General features: G+C 44.6%; 8 non-coding genes across 8 annotated transcripts; all 8 read right to left on the reverse strand.

Moving 5' to 3' along the window:
- Positions 1–6,029: 6,029 nt before the first annotated feature.
- Positions 6,030–6,220, reverse strand: LOC142653370 (U2 spliceosomal RNA). The gene has a single exon (XR_012848305.1). It is a non-coding gene; the product is annotated as a U2 spliceosomal RNA (small nuclear RNA).
- Positions 6,221–7,502: 1,282 nt separating this feature from the next.
- On the reverse strand, positions 7,503–7,693 carry LOC142653371 (U2 spliceosomal RNA). Its single transcript, XR_012848306.1, has one exon. It is a non-coding gene; the product is annotated as a U2 spliceosomal RNA (small nuclear RNA).
- A 1,282-nt stretch (positions 7,694–8,975) lies between these two features.
- On the reverse strand, positions 8,976–9,166 carry LOC142653372 (U2 spliceosomal RNA). Its single transcript, XR_012848307.1, has one exon. It is a non-coding gene; the product is annotated as a U2 spliceosomal RNA (small nuclear RNA).
- Positions 9,167–10,448: 1,282 nt separating this feature from the next.
- LOC142653373 (U2 spliceosomal RNA) lies at positions 10,449–10,639 on the reverse strand. The gene has a single exon (XR_012848308.1). It is a non-coding gene; the product is annotated as a U2 spliceosomal RNA (small nuclear RNA).
- Positions 10,640–11,921: 1,282 nt separating this feature from the next.
- Positions 11,922–12,112, reverse strand: LOC142653374 (U2 spliceosomal RNA). The gene has a single exon (XR_012848309.1). It is a non-coding gene; the product is annotated as a U2 spliceosomal RNA (small nuclear RNA).
- A 1,274-nt stretch (positions 12,113–13,386) lies between these two features.
- LOC142653375 (U2 spliceosomal RNA) lies at positions 13,387–13,577 on the reverse strand. Its single transcript, XR_012848310.1, has one exon. It is a non-coding gene; the product is annotated as a U2 spliceosomal RNA (small nuclear RNA).
- A 1,276-nt stretch (positions 13,578–14,853) lies between these two features.
- LOC142653717 (U2 spliceosomal RNA) lies at positions 14,854–15,044 on the reverse strand. The gene has a single exon (XR_012848634.1). It is a non-coding gene; the product is annotated as a U2 spliceosomal RNA (small nuclear RNA).
- Positions 15,045–21,172: 6,128 nt separating this feature from the next.
- Positions 21,173–21,359, reverse strand: LOC142653877 (U2 spliceosomal RNA). The gene has a single exon (XR_012848728.1). It is a non-coding gene; the product is annotated as a U2 spliceosomal RNA (small nuclear RNA).
- Positions 21,360–23,217: the final 1,858 nt, after the last annotated feature.

A 23,217-nucleotide genomic window follows, 5' to 3' on the forward strand; every position in this document is an offset into this window, starting at 1 on the left:
ATTCCACAATACTTCTTTCACACAAGTCAGAAAAATCCACAACACTCTATCCTTTTCACTACCCAAACTACACAAACCAAACAAGACAATTTCATACGTCAAAACCTTCAAACCAGTCAATTCTTCACACAACCCACTCAACTTTTTCCAAACATCCTTTGCATGCTTACACGACCAAAACACATGACTCACATCCTCATCATCCCCACAACCTTCTCTCGGACACCTTTCAGATGCAACCAAACCTCTTCTTTTCTGAACACTCCTTACAGGCAACACTCCATGTACCGACATCCATAACAAATCTTTCTGCTTATTTGACACATCATACGAAACAATCTTCTTCCACACAGACTTAGACTCCTTCGAATTCAAACCATTTACAGAACACATCACATTATTCATACACATACTTCTCACAACATTCTTTTCACTCAGAAATCTCTCCATTCTTACATCCTCTAGCTGGAATTTTTTGATAAATTTTTCTACATACAAATACCACCCTGTGCACTGAAAAGCAATTGGTTTACATAAATTCCGTTTTTCCCACCTTAAACGCTGAATCACCGTTCCAGCTAAATACTTCGACATTCTAGAAGCCTTGGATTCTTTAAATAAAAGCTCAACAAAAAAACGTACACAATTAATTCCAATGAAAATCTCCAAATTTGGGAAATCCAAGCCTCCATTACGTCTGCTTTTCATTAGAATTTCTCTCCTTGCCTTCTCAATCCCGCTCCCCCATAAAAAAAGGAACAAAACTCTATTCACTTTTTTTAACATAGCAACAGCAGGAGGAAAAACCAAAGCAACATATAAAATCATAGGTAGAATAATGCTTTTGACAATTAAAACCTTCCCCGAAAAAGAAAGATCCCTCATTCTCCACATTTCCAACTTTCTCACAATCCTACCACCTAACTCATCCCAACTTTCTCTCCCTTTCAACTCATCATCAAACACAATACCCAAAATTTTCACACCATTCACCTGTTCCATATCAGGATCACTCACCCGTTCATTACTGAAGAAAAATTTAAATTTGCTCTTACCCCAATTTATTTTAAAAGCAGACGCAATACAAAACATATTTACAATCAACTTCACTCTGGACATATCATACACTGAATCACACAATACACAAATATCATCCATATATCCCAAAGCTTTCACACGCTTTCCATCACACCCGGGCACCACCAAACCTTTCACAACCTTATCATTTCTAATCATTTGCAACAATGGTTCAATCGCACAAATAAAAAGGATGGGAGACAACGGACAACCCTGTCGCACACCAGACATAATACTAAATGATTCTGAAAAAAACCCATTCACCTGCACACAACTCTTTGCATTCGCGTATAATTTCTTTAACAAACTCACAAACTGAACCGGAAAACCCATTCTCTCTAACACTTTGAACAAAAACACATGCGCCACACGATCAAACGCTTTCTCAAAATCTAACGCACACACAATCACCTTCTTATTCCGACCCTTACAATCCTCAAGCATGTCCCGCACCAACGCCACATTCTCATGCAATTTCCTTTTCGGTACCGCACATACCTGATCCTCATCAATCACACACCCAATAACATTCCTCATACGATTCGCAATCAGCTTGGCAAAAATTTTATAATCCGTATTAAGCAAAGTAATTGGTCGCCAGTTTTCTAACCGTCTCTTATCTCCTTTTTTATGCAACAAAACTACCATACCCTTCTTCATCACATCACACATATTCATCCCAGAAAACAACACTCTCATAACATCTATAACATCCTTCCCAATTATATCCCAATATTTCCCATAGAACTCAGCTGGTATTCCATCGATCCCTGGAGACTTATTTTTAGCCATACTTCCCACCACATCCTTTACTTCACCATCCATAATCTCACCAAGCAAAGACTCATATTCACTTTCAGGAACAAAATTACCCACAATATCCAAAAACTCCTCATCATCACCCAGATCACACTTCTTCAAATCATACAGTTGTTTATAAAAATCAGACACCACATCAATCACATCCTTACCAAACACCTCTTTATCATCCTTATCCAATAACACATTCATTCCACTTTTCCCACCACACATTTTTTTAAAGAAAAATCTAGTGCACTTCTCGTGATTATCTCTAACCTCCACCTTAGATCTAAATATTATTTCTTTCCCTTTCTCTCGGAACCACTCCTTAATATCTTTTTTTGTTTTTTCCAAATCGTGTCTTACATCCATACCCAAATTTTTACATTGTTGAAGGAACGTCATCCGCATATTAAAGCGTGAATATTCTAATCTTTTCCTTCTCGCTCTTCTATACCCTATCTGTCTAAAGAAACCACCAATCTTTTTTTTCACCCATACCCACCATTCACACACATTAGAGAAAGAACTTTTCTTCCTAACCCAAAACCCATATTTTTTCCCAAACCTAGTTTTCACCCTTTCATCACTCAGAAAACTAACATTCATCTTCCATACCCCTCTACCATAAAAGAAATTATTTATAACAAAAACCCCCAACAAACACTCGTGATCTGAAAACCACACTCTCTCCTGCGCATAATCTACACATTTCATTGCTGAAATAGAAAAAAAGAAAAAGTCCAGACGAGAATCTGTTCTTCCGTCATCGGCATGGTAAGTAAATGGACCTGGTTTCCTGGTGACAGCGTCCTGCAAAGCAAAGTCCTGCAAAATTTTATTCCACAAAACTCCAGTGACATCCACATTAGACTCTGTGGACCCAGCTCGGGCCTGCTTCTCCAGGATACAGTTAATGTCACCAACAATAATTACAGGAACTTTACCATGAAGAAAAAATTTTAAAGAATCAAAAAGTGCCAACCTATCAGTTTTCACAGCATGGCCATAGATATTGATAAGCCTAAACTGCCACCCCTTATAGGATAGTAACACACAGACACATCTTCCTTCCTGTATAATTTGAGTCTGTTTGATGACAAACTCATTATTTTTAAAAAGAATACCAATTCCATCATTCCTATTTGTGGAAGAAAAAGACCAAATTGCTTCCCCAAACTTCCATTCTTCTTTCCTAGGCATTTTTGACAAACCACATTCTTGTACGCAAACAATGTCACTGCCCTTAGAGGCCAAAAAGTCCAGGACTGCAGCACGCTTGTGAGCAGAGGAGAACACCCGTACATTTTGTGAGACAATTTTTAATCTCAAAGACATGCGGGCATAGTATTGTTAGTGCAATGGAAAGCCATGGAAAAAACCAGAACATATCACGTCCCAGGGAAATACATCGCTCTTTCCAAATTTGCCACATTGACTTCACTGAGGAAACCTTCCCCAGGAGAGCTGGGTACTTCTGAGGCCACCTCAGATGACTTAGGGCTAGAACTGGAGTCACTATCCAGCAAAGAAAAAGGATTTGCATGAGCAGAATCTTCCAATAAGCCTATCTTAAGTCTCTTCACCGCCTTTCCAGACTTCCCCCTTTTTGAGACAACTTTATGGAAGATTTCCGCACTAGTGGCACTAGGCATCCTGGCCTCCTTCTCGTCCTCCTCCGATATTGACCACTCCACTTTTGCTGAATCGTCCATTTTTGACTCTGGGCTAGAAAAGGACAAAATTTGCATACTTGCACCGTTATCAGGGTATGCACACCCACTAGGTGGCGCTGTGTCTTTACCTTCCATAGGTATAACCCCAGGTGTCTCATCAACAGTTGGCTCTGCAGGAGGGACCACACCCAACTCCATGCTGTCAGTATGTGAGGTTAGAACCTCTCCTAATCCAGCTTTCCCAGGGTCCTGAGAAGCAGCCACAGAAACATTGCCAGCTGGCTCTGAAATTACCTCAGAAGAGGCAGCAAGGGAACTTGTTGTTCTCACCTGTCTGCCCCATGTTCTTCTCTCTTGTCCTAAGAAAGGAAACACCTTTGGACATTTCCTACAGGTATGACCAGGCAAACCACAAATATCACACCTGGATGGGGAAATACATGCACTAGCCTCATGTCCTGTTTCCTTGCAATTTCTGCAAACTTTGCCTTTGCATGCATCTTTGGTATGCCCGTAGGAAAAACATGATCTACAAAAGCATGGCATATCTTGGTAGTACAGATATCCCTTATTCCCACCAATGGAAAAATTAGCAGGAGGATTCATCACTCCTCCAATACAGCTGGAGTCAGGTTTCAGCCTGACCCAGTACTTGATATCACCATTAAAGACTCCCCATAGGTTCTTCTGCTCCACACCACCTCTAACATGGGTACAGTAATGAGCTAAAAAAGCCCTGACCAGCCTTCTATCCAAAAATGGGTTATACATATGAATTGTTATACATTTCTCCACTGTAGAAAAAAGAGGTTGCACTTCAATGGATGTTAATGCCTCATGCATGTGTTTTTCCTTTAGCAACTGAAAAACGTTTAAACAGTAGGCGGCCTCAAAAAAGGATACATCATATGTAGCAATATTGCTGAAAGCTTGGATACAGAATACCTCTACCAACTTAACTCCAGCCAGGTCCAGAAGGATGTTCTCAATGATATGTCCAGTATCAACTTCGTCTCTCCTCTGCTCATTCACCACGAAACGGATAGTGTTACGCACAGCTGCCATCTTGAAATGGAATGCCCAACGGCACGATGATCGCTCCCAAAAACGTCGGATAGGACTCCACGAAAGACCGAACCCCCGGCCCAGACCAGGCAATAAACCTGATCTGAGCCAAAAGGCCGAGAAGCGATAACCCGAGCGGCCCTTGCCTTGCCCGAGCCTGTCCCATACTGCTGTTCACCCCTTGCAGCGATTCAGCCTACTCCTAGGCAATTCCATGGGGCCCTGCAGGCTCACACACATTTACAGCTACTAAGCGGGAGGTGAATAAAGGCCGGAGAGGAAGCCAGACAGGATTTGCTTCTTTTGCTTGCACCACAATGCAGTGCTGAAAGAGGAGGAATCTACATAAAAACGCCTTCCTGGCAACGCCCAAATGCCCTCCTGCCATGCAGATAAACACTGGCAGCGGCAGCAAGTGCATGCCCACAGCCACCCCTTGTTCCTTCACACCTTGTATCAGCTTTAATCCAGTCCTGTGCTGCCTGCTGAGCAGCACTGAACAACACTGCCTGGGCCCAGGCTTTTATCTCTGAGGCAGGCCCCATTATGATGTCAGAAAGCTGGCTCTGGAATCCTGAGGGCTCCACTATGACACGTGCAAAGTTCCGTCTGAACTTTATATAAGACTGTGAGGCTCAGTCAGTCACTCAGTGTTGCCTGAGAGGGCAACACTGCAACAGCCGGCCGCCAGGCTGTCTTTTTTTTGCACATTTATTTGCCTCCAGGAGGCCACAAGAGGGAGACAAGGGACTGCAAAATGGAAAATAGGCATCCACCAACTTTACAGACAACTTCTCTTTGCTCCTACAACCTCCATCCTTGCACAGTTTGTTATTCTTCCAGGTAACATAGTAACAAATCCAAATTGCTGCTCTCTTTGTAGGCAAGCAAGGGTTTGTTGCAACTGCAATTCTTACTTCTTCTTGAAATGTAGGGACGACAGTACATTCCATCACATCCACCTAGTGTACACAGGTAGGTCCATTGTGGCGGGTAGGCGGCTGGCTGCTTTAATGGCTGTTTGCTGTTCCCCTACTCCACTCCACTCCACTATTTGACTGTGGTGCTGCATCAATCAGTGGCTGGCTCAGGTGCAGCTCTTTAACTTACCTAGGAGGGAGGGAGGGAGGGCGGAGAGAAGACAAGGAAGGTGAATGAGCTGTTCCAATGTGAAATGCCGGAAACACAGAAACACAGAAGACACACACACACACACACACAACAAGAGGTGGCAATGTATTCATTAATTGCATTTAATAAATGAGCTCATTATCACACATGACTGTACAAATGCATTGTCCAACAGGTGTTGAAATAATGGGATTAAAAGGGGAGATCCCTTCAGAAAGACAGAAACAATGGCAAAGAGAAAAAACACTTTTGGAATCTGATTTTAGTCAACACATAAGGGAAGGGTGCACCGGTCCTGGAAATACTGCAATACCAGGTCAATGCGTGGAGTGGACAGAGCAAGCTCTATTTCCATCTCCCTGTTCTAAAAATCCATTTAATATATGGTCCCCAGATAGGGGACGTATCAGATATTAAACTGATAAGAACAGATACTACACTTGATCTTAGCCAAAAGGCCGAGAAGCGATAACCCGAGCGGCCCTTGCCTTGCCCGAGCCTGTCCCATACTGCTGTTCACCCCTTGCAGCGATTCAGCCTACTCCTAGGCAATTCCATGGGGCCCTGCAGGCTCACACACATTTACAGCTACTAAGCGGGAGGTGAATAAAGGCCGGAGAGGAAGCCAGACAGGATTTGCTTCTTTTGCTTGCACCACAATGCAGTGCTGAAAGAGGAGGAATCTACATAAAAACGCCTTCCTGGCAACGCCCAAATGCCCTCCTGCCATGCAGATAAACACTGGCAGCGGCAGCAAGTGCATGCCCACAGCCACCCCTTGTTCCTTCACACCTTGTATCAGCTTTAATCCAGTCCTGTGCTGCCTGCTGAGCAGCACTGAACAACACTGCCTGGGCCCAGGCTTTTATCTCTGAGGCAGGCCCCATTATGATGTCAGAAAGCTGGCTCTGGAATCCTGAGGGCTCCACTATGACACGTGCAAAGTTCCGTCTGAACTTTATATAAGACTGTGAGGCTCAGTCAGTCACTCAGTGTTGCCTGAGAGGGCAACACTGCAACAGCCGGCCGCCAGGCTGTCTTTTTTTTGCACATTTATTTGCCTCCAGGAGGCCACAAGAGGGAGACAAGGGACTGCAAAATGGAAAATAGGCATCCACCAACTTTACAGACAACTTCTCTTTGCTCCTACAACCTCCATCCTTGCACAGTTTGTTATTCTTCCAGGTAACATAGTAACAAATCCAAATTGCTGCTCTCTTTGTAGGCAAGCAAGGGTTTGTTGCAACTGCAATTCTTACTTCTTCTTGAAATGTAGGGACGACAGTACATTCCATCACATCCACCTAGTGTACACAGGTAGGTCCATTGTGGCGGGTAGGCGGCTGGCTGCTTTAATGGCTGTTTGCTGTTCCCCTACTCCACTCCACTCCACTATTTGACTGTGGTGCTGCATCAATCAGTGGCTGGCTCAGGTGCAGCTCTTTAACTTACCTAGGAGGGAGGGAGGGAGGGCGGAGAGAAGACAAGGAAGGTGAATGAGCTGTTCCAATGTGAAATGCCGGAAACACAGAAACACAGAAGACACACACACACACACACACAACAAGAGGTGGCAATGTATTCATTAATTGCATTTAATAAATGAGCTCATTATCACACATGACTGTACAAATGCATTGTCCAACAGGTGTTGAAATAATGGGATTAAAAGGGGAGATCCCTTCAGAAAGACAGAAACAATGGCAAAGAGAAAAAACACTTTTGGAATCTGATTTTAGTCAACACATAAGGGAAGGGTGCACCGGTCCTGGAAATACTGCAATACCAGGTCAATGCGTGGAGTGGACAGAGCAAGCTCTATTTCCATCTCCCTGTTCTAAAAATCCATTTAATATATGGTCCCCAGATAGGGGACGTATCAGATATTAAACTGATAAGAACAGATACTACACTTGATCTTAGCCAAAAGGCCGAGAAGCGATAACCCGAGCGGCCCTTGCCTTGCCCGAGCCTGTCCCATACTGCTGTTCACCCCTTGCAGCGATTCAGCCTACTCCTAGGCAATTCCATGGGGCCCTGCAGGCTCACACACATTTACAGCTACTAAGCGGGAGGTGAATAAAGGCCGGAGAGGAAGCCAGACAGGATTTGCTTCTTTTGCTTGCACCACAATGCAGTGCTGAAAGAGGAGGAATCTACATAAAAACGCCTTCCTGGCAACGCCCAAATGCCCTCCTGCCATGCAGATAAACACTGGCAGCGGCAGCAAGTGCATGCCCACAGCCACCCCTTGTTCCTTCACACCTTGTATCAGCTTTAATCCAGTCCTGTGCTGCCTGCTGAGCAGCACTGAACAACACTGCCTGGGCCCAGGCTTTTATCTCTGAGGCAGGCCCCATTATGATGTCAGAAAGCTGGCTCTGGAATCCTGAGGGCTCCACTATGACACGTGCAAAGTTCCGTCTGAACTTTATATAAGACTGTGAGGCTCAGTCAGTCACTCAGTGTTGCCTGAGAGGGCAACACTGCAACAGCCGGCCGCCAGGCTGTCTTTTTTTTGCACATTTATTTGCCTCCAGGAGGCCACAAGAGGGAGACAAGGGACTGCAAAATGGAAAATAGGCATCCACCAACTTTACAGACAACTTCTCTTTGCTCCTACAACCTCCATCCTTGCACAGTTTGTTATTCTTCCAGGTAACATAGTAACAAATCCAAATTGCTGCTCTCTTTGTAGGCAAGCAAGGGTTTGTTGCAACTGCAATTCTTACTTCTTCTTGAAATGTAGGGACGACAGTACATTCCATCACATCCACCTAGTGTACACAGGTAGGTCCATTGTGGCGGGTAGGCGGCTGGCTGCTTTAATGGCTGTTTGCTGTTCCCCTACTCCACTCCACTCCACTATTTGACTGTGGTGCTGCATCAATCAGTGGCTGGCTCAGGTGCAGCTCTTTAACTTACCTAGGAGGGAGGGAGGGAGGGCGGAGAGAAGACAAGGAAGGTGAATGAGCTGTTCCAATGTGAAATGCCGGAAACACAGAAACACAGAAGACACACACACACACACACACAACAAGAGGTGGCAATGTATTCATTAATTGCATTTAATAAATGAGCTCATTATCACACATGACTGTACAAATGCATTGTCCAACAGGTGTTGAAATAATGGGATTAAAAGGGGAGATCCCTTCAGAAAGACAGAAACAATGGCAAAGAGAAAAAACACTTTTGGAATCTGATTTTAGTCAACACATAAGGGAAGGGTGCACCGGTCCTGGAAATACTGCAATACCAGGTCAATGCGTGGAGTGGACAGAGCAAGCTCTATTTCCATCTCCCTGTTCTAAAAATCCATTTAATATATGGTCCCCAGATAGGGGACGTATCAGATATTAAACTGATAAGAACAGATACTACACTTGATCTTAGCCAAAAGGCCGAGAAGCGATAACCCGAGCGGCCCTTGCCTTGCCCGAGCCTGTCCCATACTGCTGTTCACCCCTTGCAGCGATTCAGCCTACTCCTAGGCAATTCCATGGGGCCCTGCAGGCTCACACACATTTACAGCTACTAAGCGGGAGGTGAATAAAGGCCGGAGAGGAAGCCAGACAGGATTTGCTTCTTTTGCTTGCACCACAATGCAGTGCTGAAAGAGGAGGAATCTACATAAAAACGCCTTCCTGGCAACGCCCAAATGCCCTCCTGCCATGCAGATAAACACTGGCAGCGGCAGCAAGTGCATGCCCACAGCCACCCCTTGTTCCTTCACACCTTGTATCAGCTTTAATCCAGTCCTGTGCTGCCTGCTGAGCAGCACTGAACAACACTGCCTGGGCCCAGGCTTTTATCTCTGAGGCAGGCCCCATTATGATGTCAGAAAGCTGGCTCTGGAATCCTGAGGGCTCCACTATGACACGTGCAAAGTTCCGTCTGAACTTTATATAAGACTGTGAGGCTCAGTCAGTCACTCAGTGTTGCCTGAGAGGGCAACACTGCAACAGCCGGCCGCCAGGCTGTCTTTTTTTTGCACATTTATTTGCCTCCAGGAGGCCACAAGAGGGAGACAAGGGACTGCAAAATGGAAAATAGGCATCCACCAACTTTACAGACAACTTCTCTTTGCTCCTACAACCTCCATCCTTGCACAGTTTGTTATTCTTCCAGGTAACATAGTAACAAATCCAAATTGCTGCTCTCTTTGTAGGCAAGCAAGGGTTTGTTGCAACTGCAATTCTTACTTCTTCTTGAAATGTAGGGACGACAGTACATTCCATCACATCCACCTAGTGTACACAGGTAGGTCCATTGTGGCGGGTAGGCGGCTGGCTGCTTTAATGGCTGTTTGCTGTTCCCCTACTCCACTCCACTCCACTATTTGACTGTGGTGCTGCATCAATCAGTGGCTGGCTCAGGTGCAGCTCTTTAACTTACCTAGGAGGGAGGGAGGGAGGGCGGAGAGAAGACAAGGAAGGTGAATGAGCTGTTCCAATGTGAAATGCCGGAAACACAGAAACACAGAAGACACACACACACACACACACAACAAGAGGTGGCAATGTATTCATTAATTGCATTTAATAAATGAGCTCATTATCACACATGACTGTACAAATGCATTGTCCAACAGGTGTTGAAATAATGGGATTAAAAGGGGAGATCCCTTCAGAAAGACAGAAACAATGGCAAAGAGAAAAAACACTTTTGGAATCTGATTTTAGTCAACACATAAGGGAAGGGTGCACCGGTCCTGGAAATACTGCAATACCAGGTCAATGCGTGGAGTGGACAGAGCAAGCTCTATTTCCATCTCCCTGTTCTAAAAATCCATTTAATATATGGTCCCCAGATAGGGGACGTATCAGATATTAAACTGATAAGAACAGATACTACACTTGATCTTAGCCAAAAGGCCGAGAAGCGATAACCCGAGCGGCCCTTGCCTTGCCCGAGCCTGTCCCATACTGCTGTTCACCCCTTGCAGCGATTCAGCCTACTCCTAGGCAATTCCATGGGGCCCTGCAGGCTCACACACATTTACAGCTACTAAGCGGGAGGTGAATAAAGGCCGGAGAGGAAGCCAGACAGGATTTGCTTCTTTTGCTTGCACCACAATGCAGTGCTGAAAGAGGAGGAATCTACATAAAAACGCCTTCCTGGCAACGCCCAAATGCCCTCCTGCCATGCAGATAAACACTGGCAGCGGCAGCAAGTGCATGCCCACAGCCACCCCTTGTTCCTTCACACCTTGTATCAGCTTTAATCCAGTCCTGTGCTGCCTGCTGAGCAGCACTGAACAACACTGCCTGGGCCCAGGCTTTTATCTCTGAGGCAGGCCCCATTATGATGTCAGAAAGCTGGCTCTGGAATCCTGAGGGCTCCACTATGACACGTGCAAAGTTCCGTCTGAACTTTATATAAGACTGTGAGGCTCAGTCAGTCACTCAGTGTTGCCTGAGAGGGCAACACTGCAACAGCCGGCCGCCAGGCTGTCTTTTTTTTGCACATTTATTTGCCTCCAGGAGGCCACAAGAGGGAGACAAGGGACTGCAAAATGGAAAATAGGCATCCACCAACTTTACAGACAACTTCTCTTTGCTCCTACAACCTCCATCCTTGCACAGTTTGTTATTCTTCCAGGTAACATAGTAACAAATCCAAATTGCTGCTCTCTTTGTAGGCAAGCAAGGGTTTGTTGCAACTGCAATTCTTACTTCTTCTTGAAATGTAGGGACGACAGTACATTCCATCACATCCACCTAGTGTACACAGGTAGGTCCATTGTGGCGGGTAGGCGGCTGGCTGCTTTAATGGCTGTTTGCTGTTCCCCTACTCCACTCCACTCCACTATTTGACTGTGGTGCTGCATCAATCAGTGGCTGGCTCAGGTGCAGCTCTTTAACTTACCTAGGAGGGAGGGAGGGAGGGCGGAGAGAAGACAAGGAAGGTGAATGAGCTGTTCCAATGTGAAATGCCGGAAACACAGAAACACAGAAGACACACACACACACACACACAACAAGAGGTGGCAATGTATTCATTAATTGCATTTAATAAATGAGCTCATTATCACACATGACTGTACAAATGCATTGTCCAACAGGTGTTGAAATAATGGGATTAAAAGGGGAGATCCCTTCAGAAAGACAGAAACAATGGCAAAGAGAAAAAACACTTTTGGAATCTGATTTTAGTCAACACATAAGGGAAGGGTGCACCGGTCCTGGAAATACTGCAATACCAGGTCAATGCGTGGAGTGGACAGAGCAAGCTCTATTTCCATCTCCCTGTTCTAAAAATCCATTTAATATATGGTCCCCAGATAGGGGACGTATCAGATATTAAACTGATAAGAACAGATACTACACTTGATCTTAGCCAAAAGGCCGAGAAGCGATAACCCGAGCGGCCCTTGCCTTGCCCGAGCCTGTCCCATACTGCTGTTCACCCCTTGCAGCGATTCAGCCTACTCCTAGGCAATTCCATGGGGCCCTGCAGGCTCACACACATTTACAGCTACTAAGCGGGAGGTGAATAAAGGCCGGAGAGGAAGCCAGACAGGATTTGCTTCTTTTGCTTGCACCACAATGCAGTGCTGAAAGAGGAGGAATCTACATAAAAACGCCTTCCTGGCAACGCCCAAATGCCCTCCTGCCATGCAGATAAACACTGGCAGCGGCAGCAAGTGCATGCCCACAGCCACCCCTTGTTCCTTCACACCTTGTATCAGCTTTAATCCAGTCCTGTGCTGCCTGCTGAGCAGCACTGAACAACACTGCCTGGGCCCAGGCTTTTATCTCTGAGGCAGGCCCCATTATGATGTCAGAAAGCTGGCTCTGGAATCCTGAGGGCTCCACTATGACACGTGCAAAGTTCCGTCTGAACTTTATATAAGACTGTGAGGCTCAGTCAGTCACTCAGTGTTGCCTGAGAGGGCAACACTGCAACAGCCGGCCGCCAGGCTGTCTTTTTTTTGCACATTTATTTGCCTCCAGGAGGCCACAAGAGGGAGACAAGGGACTGCAAAATGGAAAATAGGCATCCACCAACTTTACAGACAACTTCTCTTTGCTCCTACAACCTCCATCCTTGCACAGTTTGTTATTCTTCCAGGTAACATAGTAACAAATCCAAATTGCTGCTCTCTTTGTAGGCAAGCAAGGGTTTGTTGCAACTGCAATTCTTACTTCTTCTTGAAATGTAGGGACGACAGTACATTCCATCACATCCACCTAGTGTACACAGGTAGGTCCATTGTGGCGGGTAGGCGGCTGGCTGCTTTAATGGCTGTTTGCTGTTCCCCTACTCCACTCCACTCCACTATTTGACTGTGGTGCTGCATCAATCAGTGGCTGGCTCAGGTGCAGCTCTTTAACTTACCTAGGAGGGAGGGAGGGCGGAGAGAAGACAAGGAAGGTGAATGAGCTGTTCCAATGTGAAATGCCGGAAACACAGAAACACAGAAGACACACACACACACACAACAAGAGGTGGCAATGTATTCATTAATTGCATTTAATAAATGAGCTCATTATCACACATGACTGTACAAATGCATTGTCCAACAGGTGTTGAAATAATGGGATTAAAAGGGGAGATCCCTTCAGAAAGACAGAAACAATGGCAAAGAGAAAAAACACTTTTGGAATCTGATTTTAGTCAACACATAAGGGAAGGGTGCACCGGTCCTGGAAATACTGCAATACCAGGTCAATGCGTGGAGTGGACAGAGCAAGCTCTATTTCCATCTCCCTGTTCTAAAAATCCATTTAATATATGGTCCCCAGATAGGGGACGTATCAGATATTAAACTGATAAGAACAGATACTACACTTGATCTTAGCCAAAAGGCCGAGAAGCGATAACCCGAGCGGCCCTTGCCTTGCCCGAGCCTGTCCCATACTGCTGTTCACCCCTTGCAGCGATTCAGCCTACTCCTAGGCAATTCCATGGGGCCCTGCAGGCTCACACACATTTACAGCTACTAAGCGGGAGGTGAATAAAGGCCGGAGAGGAAGCCAGACAGGATTTGCTTCTTTTGCTTGCACCACAATGCAGTGCTGAAAGAGGAGGAATCTACATAAAAACGCCTTCCTGGCAACGCCCAAATGCCCTCCTGCCATGCAGATAAACACTGGCAGCGGCAGCAAGTGCATGCCCACAGCCACCCCTTGTTCCTTCACACCTTGTATCAGCTTTAATCCAGTCCTGTGCTGCCTGCTGAGCAGCACTGAACAACACTGCCTGGGCCCAGGCTTTTATCTCTGAGGCAGGCCCCATTATGATGTCAGAAAGCTGGCTCTGGAATCCTGAGGGCTCCACTATGACACGTGCAAAGTTCCGTCTGAACTTTATATAAGACTGTGAGGCTCAGTCAGTCACTCAGTGTTGCCTGAGAGGGCAACACTGCAACAGCCGGCCGCCAGGCTGTCTTTTTTTTGCACATTTATTTGCCTCCAGGAGGCCACAAGAGGGAGACAAGGGACTGCAAAATGGAAAATAGGCATCCACCAACTTTACAGACAACTTCTCTTTGCTCCTACAACCTCCATCCTTGCACAGTTTGTTATTCTTCCAGGTAACATAGTAACAAATCCAAATTGCTGCTCTCTTTGTAGGCAAGCAAGGGTTTGTTGCAACTGCAATTCTTACTTCTTCTTGAAATGTAGGGACGACAGTACATTCCATCACATCCACCTAGTGTACACAGGTAGGTCCATTGTGGCGGGTAGGCGGCTGGCTGCTTTAATGGCTGTTTGCTGTTCCCCTACTCCACTCCACTCCACTATTTGACTGTGGTGCTGCATCAATCAGTGGCTGGCTCAGGTGCAGCTCTTTAACTTACCTAGGAGGGAGGGAGGGCGGAGAGAAGACAAGGAAGGTGAATGAGCTGTTCCAATGTGAAATGCCGGAAACACAGAAACACAGAAGACACACACACACACACACAACAAGAGGTGGCAATGTATTCATTAATTGCATTTAATAAATGAGCTCATTATCACACATGACTGTACAAATGCATTGTCCAACAGGTGTTGAAATAATGGGATTAAAAGGGGAGATCCCTTCAGAAAGACAGAAACAATGGCAAAGAGAAAAAACACTTTTGGAATCTGATTTTAGTCAACACATAAGGGAAGGGTGCACCGGTCCTGGAAATACTGCAATACCAGGTCAATGCGTGGAGTGGACAGAGCAAGCTCTATTTCCATCTCCCTGTTCTAAAAATCCATTTAATATATGGTCCCCAGATAGGGGACGTATCAGATATTAAACTGATAAGAACAGATTTTTTACTTTTTTATTGAATTATTCAGAAAATACAATACATTATATCAGAAGAATTTTCCAAAACATGAACAACAGATAAGAACAAAGAACATCAAAGTCCTGACATCAGAAGAGCAACTTAATCTTGCAGAAGCATATTCCATAGATGAATATTCCAAAGGCTTTTTGCTTTCCTCAGTCCCAACCTTTTTTTGTCCAGGAGATAAAAAACATACATCTCGCTAAGAGCCAACTTAATACAGTCCTTCTCTGTAATGGAATCATGTTTAAAAAGCAAGATGTTTCGAACTTTCCACAATGCCATCTTTATACAATTTACAGTAATCCATAGAACTCGACTCTTTTCATTTGTCGGGACATTAAAAACACCATATAGTATTACTTCATGATTCAAAACATTAAGATCGGATACAAATTTCAACAGAGAACCAATATAACGCCAAACATTTTGAGCATAAAAACAATTCCAAAATAAATGTAGAACTGTCTCATCATTAAAACATCCTGCTCTCGTACATTTTGCAGTTCTAACTAGCCTTCTCTTATGTTGAAAATCTCTGGTAGGTAAACATTGGTGTACAATTTGCCATGCTAAGTCCTTGAGTTCATTTGACAGGAAAGCCATATTGGTCATTCTCCATATTTTTTGAGTCCTTTCAACAGAATAATTTAAAACCATTGATAGTTGTTCATTCTTCCTAACTTCCAAATTTAATTTTCTTGTATTACTTAAAACATTTGCATCAAAACCACTAATATCATACATACGAATAATTCTTTCTAAAATAGCATAATGAATTGGGGGAACATATAGAACAGGCGATGTTAAAGACAAGGTTATCCATTTTCTTTTCCTAAAAATATGACCAGCAGCATATCTTAGAAAATACGACCAATAACTATGGCCGTGTAGGCCATTAAAACACATAGAAAAGAATTTCACATATAAAAACCTCTTAATGTTTGGTACATCTTTACCTCCCAATTTCTTTGCTGTAAACATAACCTCTCTTTTAATTTTATCCATTTTTGAACTCCATATAAAATTAAAACAAATCTTATTTAAAAACTTTAAAGTGCATTCTTTTGGTGGGAAAACCATGCTTAGATATAACATTATAGGTAAAAGCAGAGATTTCATAATAAGTATCTTCCCCTCAATAGTTAATTTTCTCATTTTCCAAAAACTAATCTTCTTTTGTACTTTCTCTTTCACTATAGACCAACTTTCATCCCCATTATTCCCACTATCAAAGATAATCCCTAGAATCTTGATCTTATTATATTGCACTTGTACTTCTGTATTGCACCATTCCCCTATTGCAAAGCAATCACATTTCTCTTTGTTTAATCTAAAGGCAGAACCCTCACAAAAGTATTCAGTTTGCCTTATTGCACGTTTCAAGGATGATTCATTTGTGCAAAAAATGTTAACATCGTCCATATAGGCTATAGTCTTGACACTTTGTCCTCCACTCCCAGGAATTGGCACACCTTTAATAAACTTATCTTTCCTTAAAAGGGTTAAAAGTGGCTCTATTGTACATATAAAAAGTATCGGGGAAAGCGGGCATCCTTGTTTAACTCCTGATTGCAAAAACACTTCTTGAGACAGAAAACCATTTACTAAAATACGACTAACACAATTTTTATATAAAAGCGCAATTCTTTCAATAATAAAATCAGGAAAGCACATTCTTTTTAAGACCATCAATAAAAATTCATGCGAGACCCTATCATAGGCCTTTTGAAAATCTAAAGATAAAATCGCCATTCTCTGTTTGCATTGTTTCTGATACCATAAAACGTCTCTGATAAGATTAAGATGATCACTTACTTTCCTCCCTGGCACTCCACATACCTGGTCACTGTGAATTACTTTGGAGATCACTTTTTTCATCCTATTTACTAAGACCTTTGCTAACACTTTGTAATCCACATTTAATAAGGTTATAGGTCTCCAGTTCTCCAATTTTGTCCTATCACCTTTCTTAAAAATCAGAGTAACTACTCCATCACGCCAGGAGGCCGGCAAAATTTTACATGAAAAAGCGTTTTTAAAAACACTTATAAGATCATCTTTTAAGATAGACCAGAAGCATAAGTAAAACTCCACGGGTAATCCGTCAGAGCCTGGTGTTTTCCCCTTAGAGAAACTTTTAAACACACTCAACAGTTCTGGTAAACTCACACTCTCACATAGACTTTCCTGATCAGAGTTCTCAAGTTTTAAATCCATAGCATTTAAAAGGTCTTCAGTAAAAGAATGGTCAATTGTTTTTTTATTAAAAAGATCCTGATAAAACTTCTGCGCTTCTACTAAAATCTCGTCATTTGTCTTCTTACCTTCCATCTCGACAATCATTCCTTTATTTTCCACCACTTTTTTAAAGAAAAACCTTGAACATTTCTCATCATTTTCTAAACATTGCACTTTTGCATTAAAAATCACCTCCTTACCTTTTGCACTTATCGCATTCTTGATATCACTTTTTGTCATTGCAATAACATCATCCATTTCTAGACCCTCTTGTTTTAACCTGTAATACGTCTGCATTTTTGTGTTCAATACTTTAAACCACTGTTTTTTTTCCCTGGCCTTTTGCATCCCTTTCCTAATAAAAAACTGTTTTATCCATTTCTTTACCTCCTCCCACCATGCCAGAATACTCTCGTATCTAGACTGACCCAACCTCCATTTTTTATAAACAAGAATAAACTCATTTTTAATTTGCATATCTTCCAGCAATGTAGTATTGAGTTTCCAGACTCCTCTTCCTTTCTCCAGGCCAGGTAAAGTGACATGTGCATACAACAATTTATGATCTGAGAATATGTTAGATAAAAGAGAAATATTATTCAATTTAACACTATCTGATATTAAAACAAAATCTATTCTAGATTTACAGACATTATTCTCCCAAGTATATCCAGGGTCATTGGGATGTAAACTCTTCCACATATCAGAGAGATTAAAATCTATTGTAAAATTTTTAAGTTGTTTCTCTGTTTTATCCGTTCTCACATGTACACTTCTACTCTCACGCTGTTCACCACTCATATTACAATTAAAATCACCAGCCATTAGAATCGGTGTTGGGCCTGGGATAAAAACTTGCATATCATTAAGCAAATCAGCCCTTTCTTGTTTCTCAGGTGAAGCATATACATTTATCAACTTGATCTCTAACCCATTATACTTGACATTCACCTGTAGAGCTCTCCCAGGAACAATCTCAAAATATGACAATATTTGTATATCTGAACCTCTAAATAAAACCCCAACACCCGAATTTTTATTTATGTTATCTCCAGACCAGACTGATGGCCCAATAGTCCAGTCCTTCCGGATATCACTGTAATTTGGGCTGTGATCAATTGCACATTCCTGTAAAAAATAAATAGAACAGTCCACAGACTCCAAATACTTAAATAAAGCAGCCCTCCGAGTGGGGCTCTTCAAACTTCTCACATTAAGTGAGGCATATTTTAAAGATGCCATCTAATAGATGATTTTATCAGCTGGAGCTCGAACTTTCGGATATAAAGCCCAATAGTGACTCTGGACTTACAAAATCCTCAATGTTGAAAGGATCAGACGCTGACATTAGTGGTATTAGAGGCCTTGACATTAACTGACATGTATCAATTTCTTCTGCACTCATCTTTGAGGGTCTTTTAACTCCCAGGGGTTGCTCCTCCCCGTCTTTTTTGCCTTTCTTGCGTTTTGTTTCCCTTGAGGCGACTTCCATGGCTTCCTCACTTGATCTGGGCTTTCCATCAGCTACAGCCTCAGCAGGGAGTGCCCTCCCCACCTCAGCTGCAGCAGCAGAGTGCCCCACAAGCTCCACCCCGGTCTTGATTTTCACAGTTGGCTTCTCTGCAAGTAGTTTTGGCTGCTCAGGTTGATTACTCCCCCCTGGGTCCGCAGTAGGGAGCCCAACCTGGACAGCGCCACTCCTTCCAGCCACTCGATCAGCCCAAGATCTGGACGTACGCATACTGCAGTCCTTAAAGGCATGACCTTCTTCTCCACAAACATTACAGACCATTGTGCTGCAGTCCTTAGACAGATGACCTTCTTTATTACAGCGACCACAAAAGACAGCCGGACTTTCACAACCATCTGCAGTGTGGCCAAATTTCTTACACTTCCTGCAAAACAGAGGCATCTCTGGGTAAAAGAGATATCCCTTGTCACGCCCAATGGAAAAGTTTGATGGTGGATGACACAGTCCCCCAACACCACCTGGATCTCCAGCCAATTTAACAAAAAACTTGTGTTTGCCAGTCCACAAATCTTCCGAGTTCATGACCTTATGCGAATATTTTATGCTAATGCAGTATTTTCTCAGAAACAAAGCAATGTCCTCCACAGGCACAAAAGGGTTATACATACATACCACCAAAGGCACATCCCCACCAGAATAAAGAATGGTTACGGTCAGTCCATCGAGCTCCGGGTTCTCTTTGCAGGTCTTGAGTACCTCAAATAAATTTTGGCAGGCAGAAATAGAATCCAAAGTCAAAATGTAGGCTCCTTTCCTGGAATCCCTCAGGCAAACGATGGTCTCCTTCTTCACCAACAAGATCTTGTAAAGGATTTCTCTCACGAAGTAAGGTAACTGGAACCGATCCACCTTGCTCTCCTCCACTTCAAATCGAAAGGAAAAACGAATCCGCGCTTCGCCGGCTGAAATATAACGGATGATCACACCCATGATGATCGATCGCCTTTTCGGTCTTGTTCGTAGTCTTCCCCCTATAGCAGCAGGTGGCTTAAGACAGCAAGCTGCCGATGCCACAAGGCCGAAGGAAGAGCGTACTCCCAAGGTCCCCCTAGCTAAACCACTTGAGCTTAGCCAGAAGGCCGAGAAGCGATAACCCGAGCGGCCCTTGCCTTGCCCGAGCCTGTCCCATACTGCTGTTCACCCCTTGCAGCGATTCAGCCTACTCCTAGGCAATTCCATGGGGCCCTGCAGGCTCACACACATTTACAGCTACTAAGCGGGAGGTGAATAAAGGCCGGAGAGGAAGCCAGACAGGATTTGCTTCTTTTGCTTGCACCACAATGCAGTGCTGAAAGAGGAGGAATCTACATAAAAACGCCTTCCTGGCAACGCCCAAATGCCCTCCTGCCATGCAGATAAACACTGGCAGCGGCAGCAAGTGCATGCCCACAGCCACCCCTTGTTCCTTCACACCTTGTATCAGCTTTAATCCAGTCCTGTGCTGCCTGCTGAGCAGCACTGAACAACACTGCCTGGGCCCAGGCTTTTATCTCTGAGGCAGGCCCCATTATGATGTCAGAAAGCTGGCTCTGGAATCCTGAGGGCTCCACTATGACACGTGCAAAGTTCCGTCTGAACTTTATATAAGACTGTGAGGCTCAGTCAGTCACTCAGTGTTGCCTGAGAGGGCAACACTGCAACAGCCGGCCGCCAGGCTGTCTTTTTTTTGCACATTTATTTGCCTCCAGGAGGCCACAAGAGGGAGACAAGGGACTGCAAAATGGAAAATAGGCATCCACCAACTTTACAGACAACTTCTCTTTGCTCCTACAACCTCCATCCTTGCACAGTTTGTTATTCTTCCAGGTAACATAGTAACAAATCCAAATTGCTGCTCTCTTTGTAGGCAAGCAAGGGTTTGTTGCAACTGCAATTCTTACTTCTTCTTGAAATGTAGGGACGACAGTACATTCCATCACATCCACCTAGTGTACACAGGTAGGTCCATTGTGGCGGGTAGGCGGCTGGCTGCTTTAATGGCTGTTTGCTGTTCCCCTACTCCACTCCACTCCACTATTTGACTGTGGTGCTGCATCAATCAGTGGCTGGCTCAGGTGCAGCTCTTTAACTTACCTAGGAGGGAGGGAGGGAGGGCGGAGAGAAGACAAGGAAGGTGAATGAGCTGTTCCAATGTGAAATGCCGGAAACACAGAAACACAGAAGACACACACACACACACACACAACAAGAGGTGGCAATGTATTCATTAATTGCATTTAATAAATGAGCTCATTATCACACATGACTGTACAAATGCATTGTCCAACAGGTGTTGAAATAATGGGATTAAAAGGGGAGATCCCTTCAGAAAGACAGAAACAATGGCAAAGAGAAAAAACACTTTTGGAATCTGATTTTAGTCAACACATAAGGGAAGGGTGCACCGGTCCTGGAAATACTGCAATACCAGGTCAATGCGTGGAGTGGACAGAGCAAGCTCTATTTCCATCTCCCTGTTCTAAAAATCCATTTAATATATGGTCCCCAGATAGGGGACGTATCAGATATTAAACTGATAAGAACAGATTTTTGATTGAAAATTGCTTTATTGACAATCAATCGTCATCATACAAACATTACTGCGACGCAGCGCAAGCCATGAAGCAGCAAATAATAAATAATAACAGTCGTCAAACATAACATGACAGTATAATACACAGTACAGGCTAGCCTATGCTATACATTACACCACATGCTACACTAACATTCTTGCATTCACTAAAGCCAAACAACAAAGCATTACAGACAAGTGATGGGATAGGGGAGTGGGTAGGAGGGGATAGGGAAGGGGGAAATCACAGGCCCGAAGCTTTATTGAAAGACAACACACAAGAAGGGAGAGTGGGGGGAAGGGGAGTATCAGTCCTCTTCCTCATCGACGTCCGGGCTGTCCCAGGTGGAATAGTCTTTGAGCAGGCTGTGGATCAGCCTGCGGCAGTCCTGGACGGACACACTCTCTCTCCGCAAAATCAGACGGTTCCTGGCAAACCATATAGCGTCCTTAAAGCAGTTCATAAGGCGCCAGGCTTCCTGGATTGCTCCATCCGTGGTATTCCCAGGAAATAGTCCATAAAGTACCGAGCGGTACGACAGTCTGTTCCTGGGAACTGAGTCCTTGAGTTCGTGTTCCAAGGCTTTCAACAGACCCTGTGCAAAGGGGCACTGCCAGAAAATGTGCAAAGATGTTTCCTCCGTGAAGGGGCACCTGGGGCAGTACCGGGTCTTGCACAGGTTGCGGGCATGCATGAATGACCTAAGAGGCAGTCCTCCCTGGATGGCCATCCATGAAATGTCCTTGTGCCCGTTGGTCAACCTGCCAGATGACACGTTAGTCCAAACAGTCTCCAACGTGTCGGCATGAAGCCCTGGAACAAACTCCAGTGAGTCCTTTGCTCTGATGTGCTTGTGGATCGTCTTAGGTTTCCACAAGTCGGGCTTAAGACCCTCCAGTTGATGCTCCCTCACGAACCGGACGACATCTCCGTAGAACCAGGGAGCGTGCCAGTTGTAAGGGAAGGAGCTGTCCCACTTGTCCCAGCCAAAACCTCGCCAGAGGGGAAGGAGGAAGTAGCGGGACATGGCCTTGCCCGCAGAGCCGTTTGCTGTCCTCAGAGTCCTACGAACACAGTCACATACAAAAGCGATCCGCAGCAGAGTGGGAATGTCGGGTATACCCTTCCCACCTTTGCGGGGCTCCTTGTACATAACAGTCCGCTTTACTCTGTCCATTTTCGAGCCCCAGATGAAGCGAAACACAGTCCTGGTAATGGCCCTCGAGACGGTGGCAAGAGGGGGCCATGCCTGTGCAGTGTATTGTAGCACAGGCAAGACTTCGTTACGCAGGACCATTGCTTTGCCCTCAATAGTGAGTTGTCTGAGGCTCCACAGTCCGATCCTTTGGTTGACTTTGGCCAAGCGTTCTTCCCACGACTTTAGGGCTGCACCTTCCTTACCGAACCAGACTCCCAGAATTTTGATGAAGTCCGGCTTGATAGTAAACGGGAAGGAGGCAGGAGAAGGCAGGTACCACTTTCCGAAGAGCATGGCTTCCGACTTCCCGCAGTTGACTTTTGCCCCTGAAGCGCGTCCGAACTCCTCACAGGTCTGGACGAGTGCAGTCACCGAACTCTGGTCAGCGCAGAAGACGGTCACGTCGTCCATGTACAGCGAGCATTTGACCTCGAAGTGTCCTGGACCTGGTGCGGTGATCCCTCTGATCTCTCCATTCTGCCGGATAGCCTCTGCGAAGAGCTCTATAACACAAACAAAAAGGAGAGGTGAAAGAGGACAGCCTTGTCTAACCCCCGACGATACAGGAAAGGGGTCAGTCTTCCAGCCGTTCACCAGCACCGAGCTGTAAATGTCGCAATACATCAGGTTAACATACAAACAGAACAACCTGCCAAGCCGCAGCCTAC

The sequence above is a fragment of the Rhinoderma darwinii genome, chromosome 5 (assembly GCF_050947455.1).
Source record: "Rhinoderma darwinii isolate aRhiDar2 chromosome 5, aRhiDar2.hap1, whole genome shotgun sequence".
Classification (NCBI taxonomy): domain Eukaryota; kingdom Metazoa; phylum Chordata; class Amphibia; order Anura; family Rhinodermatidae; genus Rhinoderma; species Rhinoderma darwinii.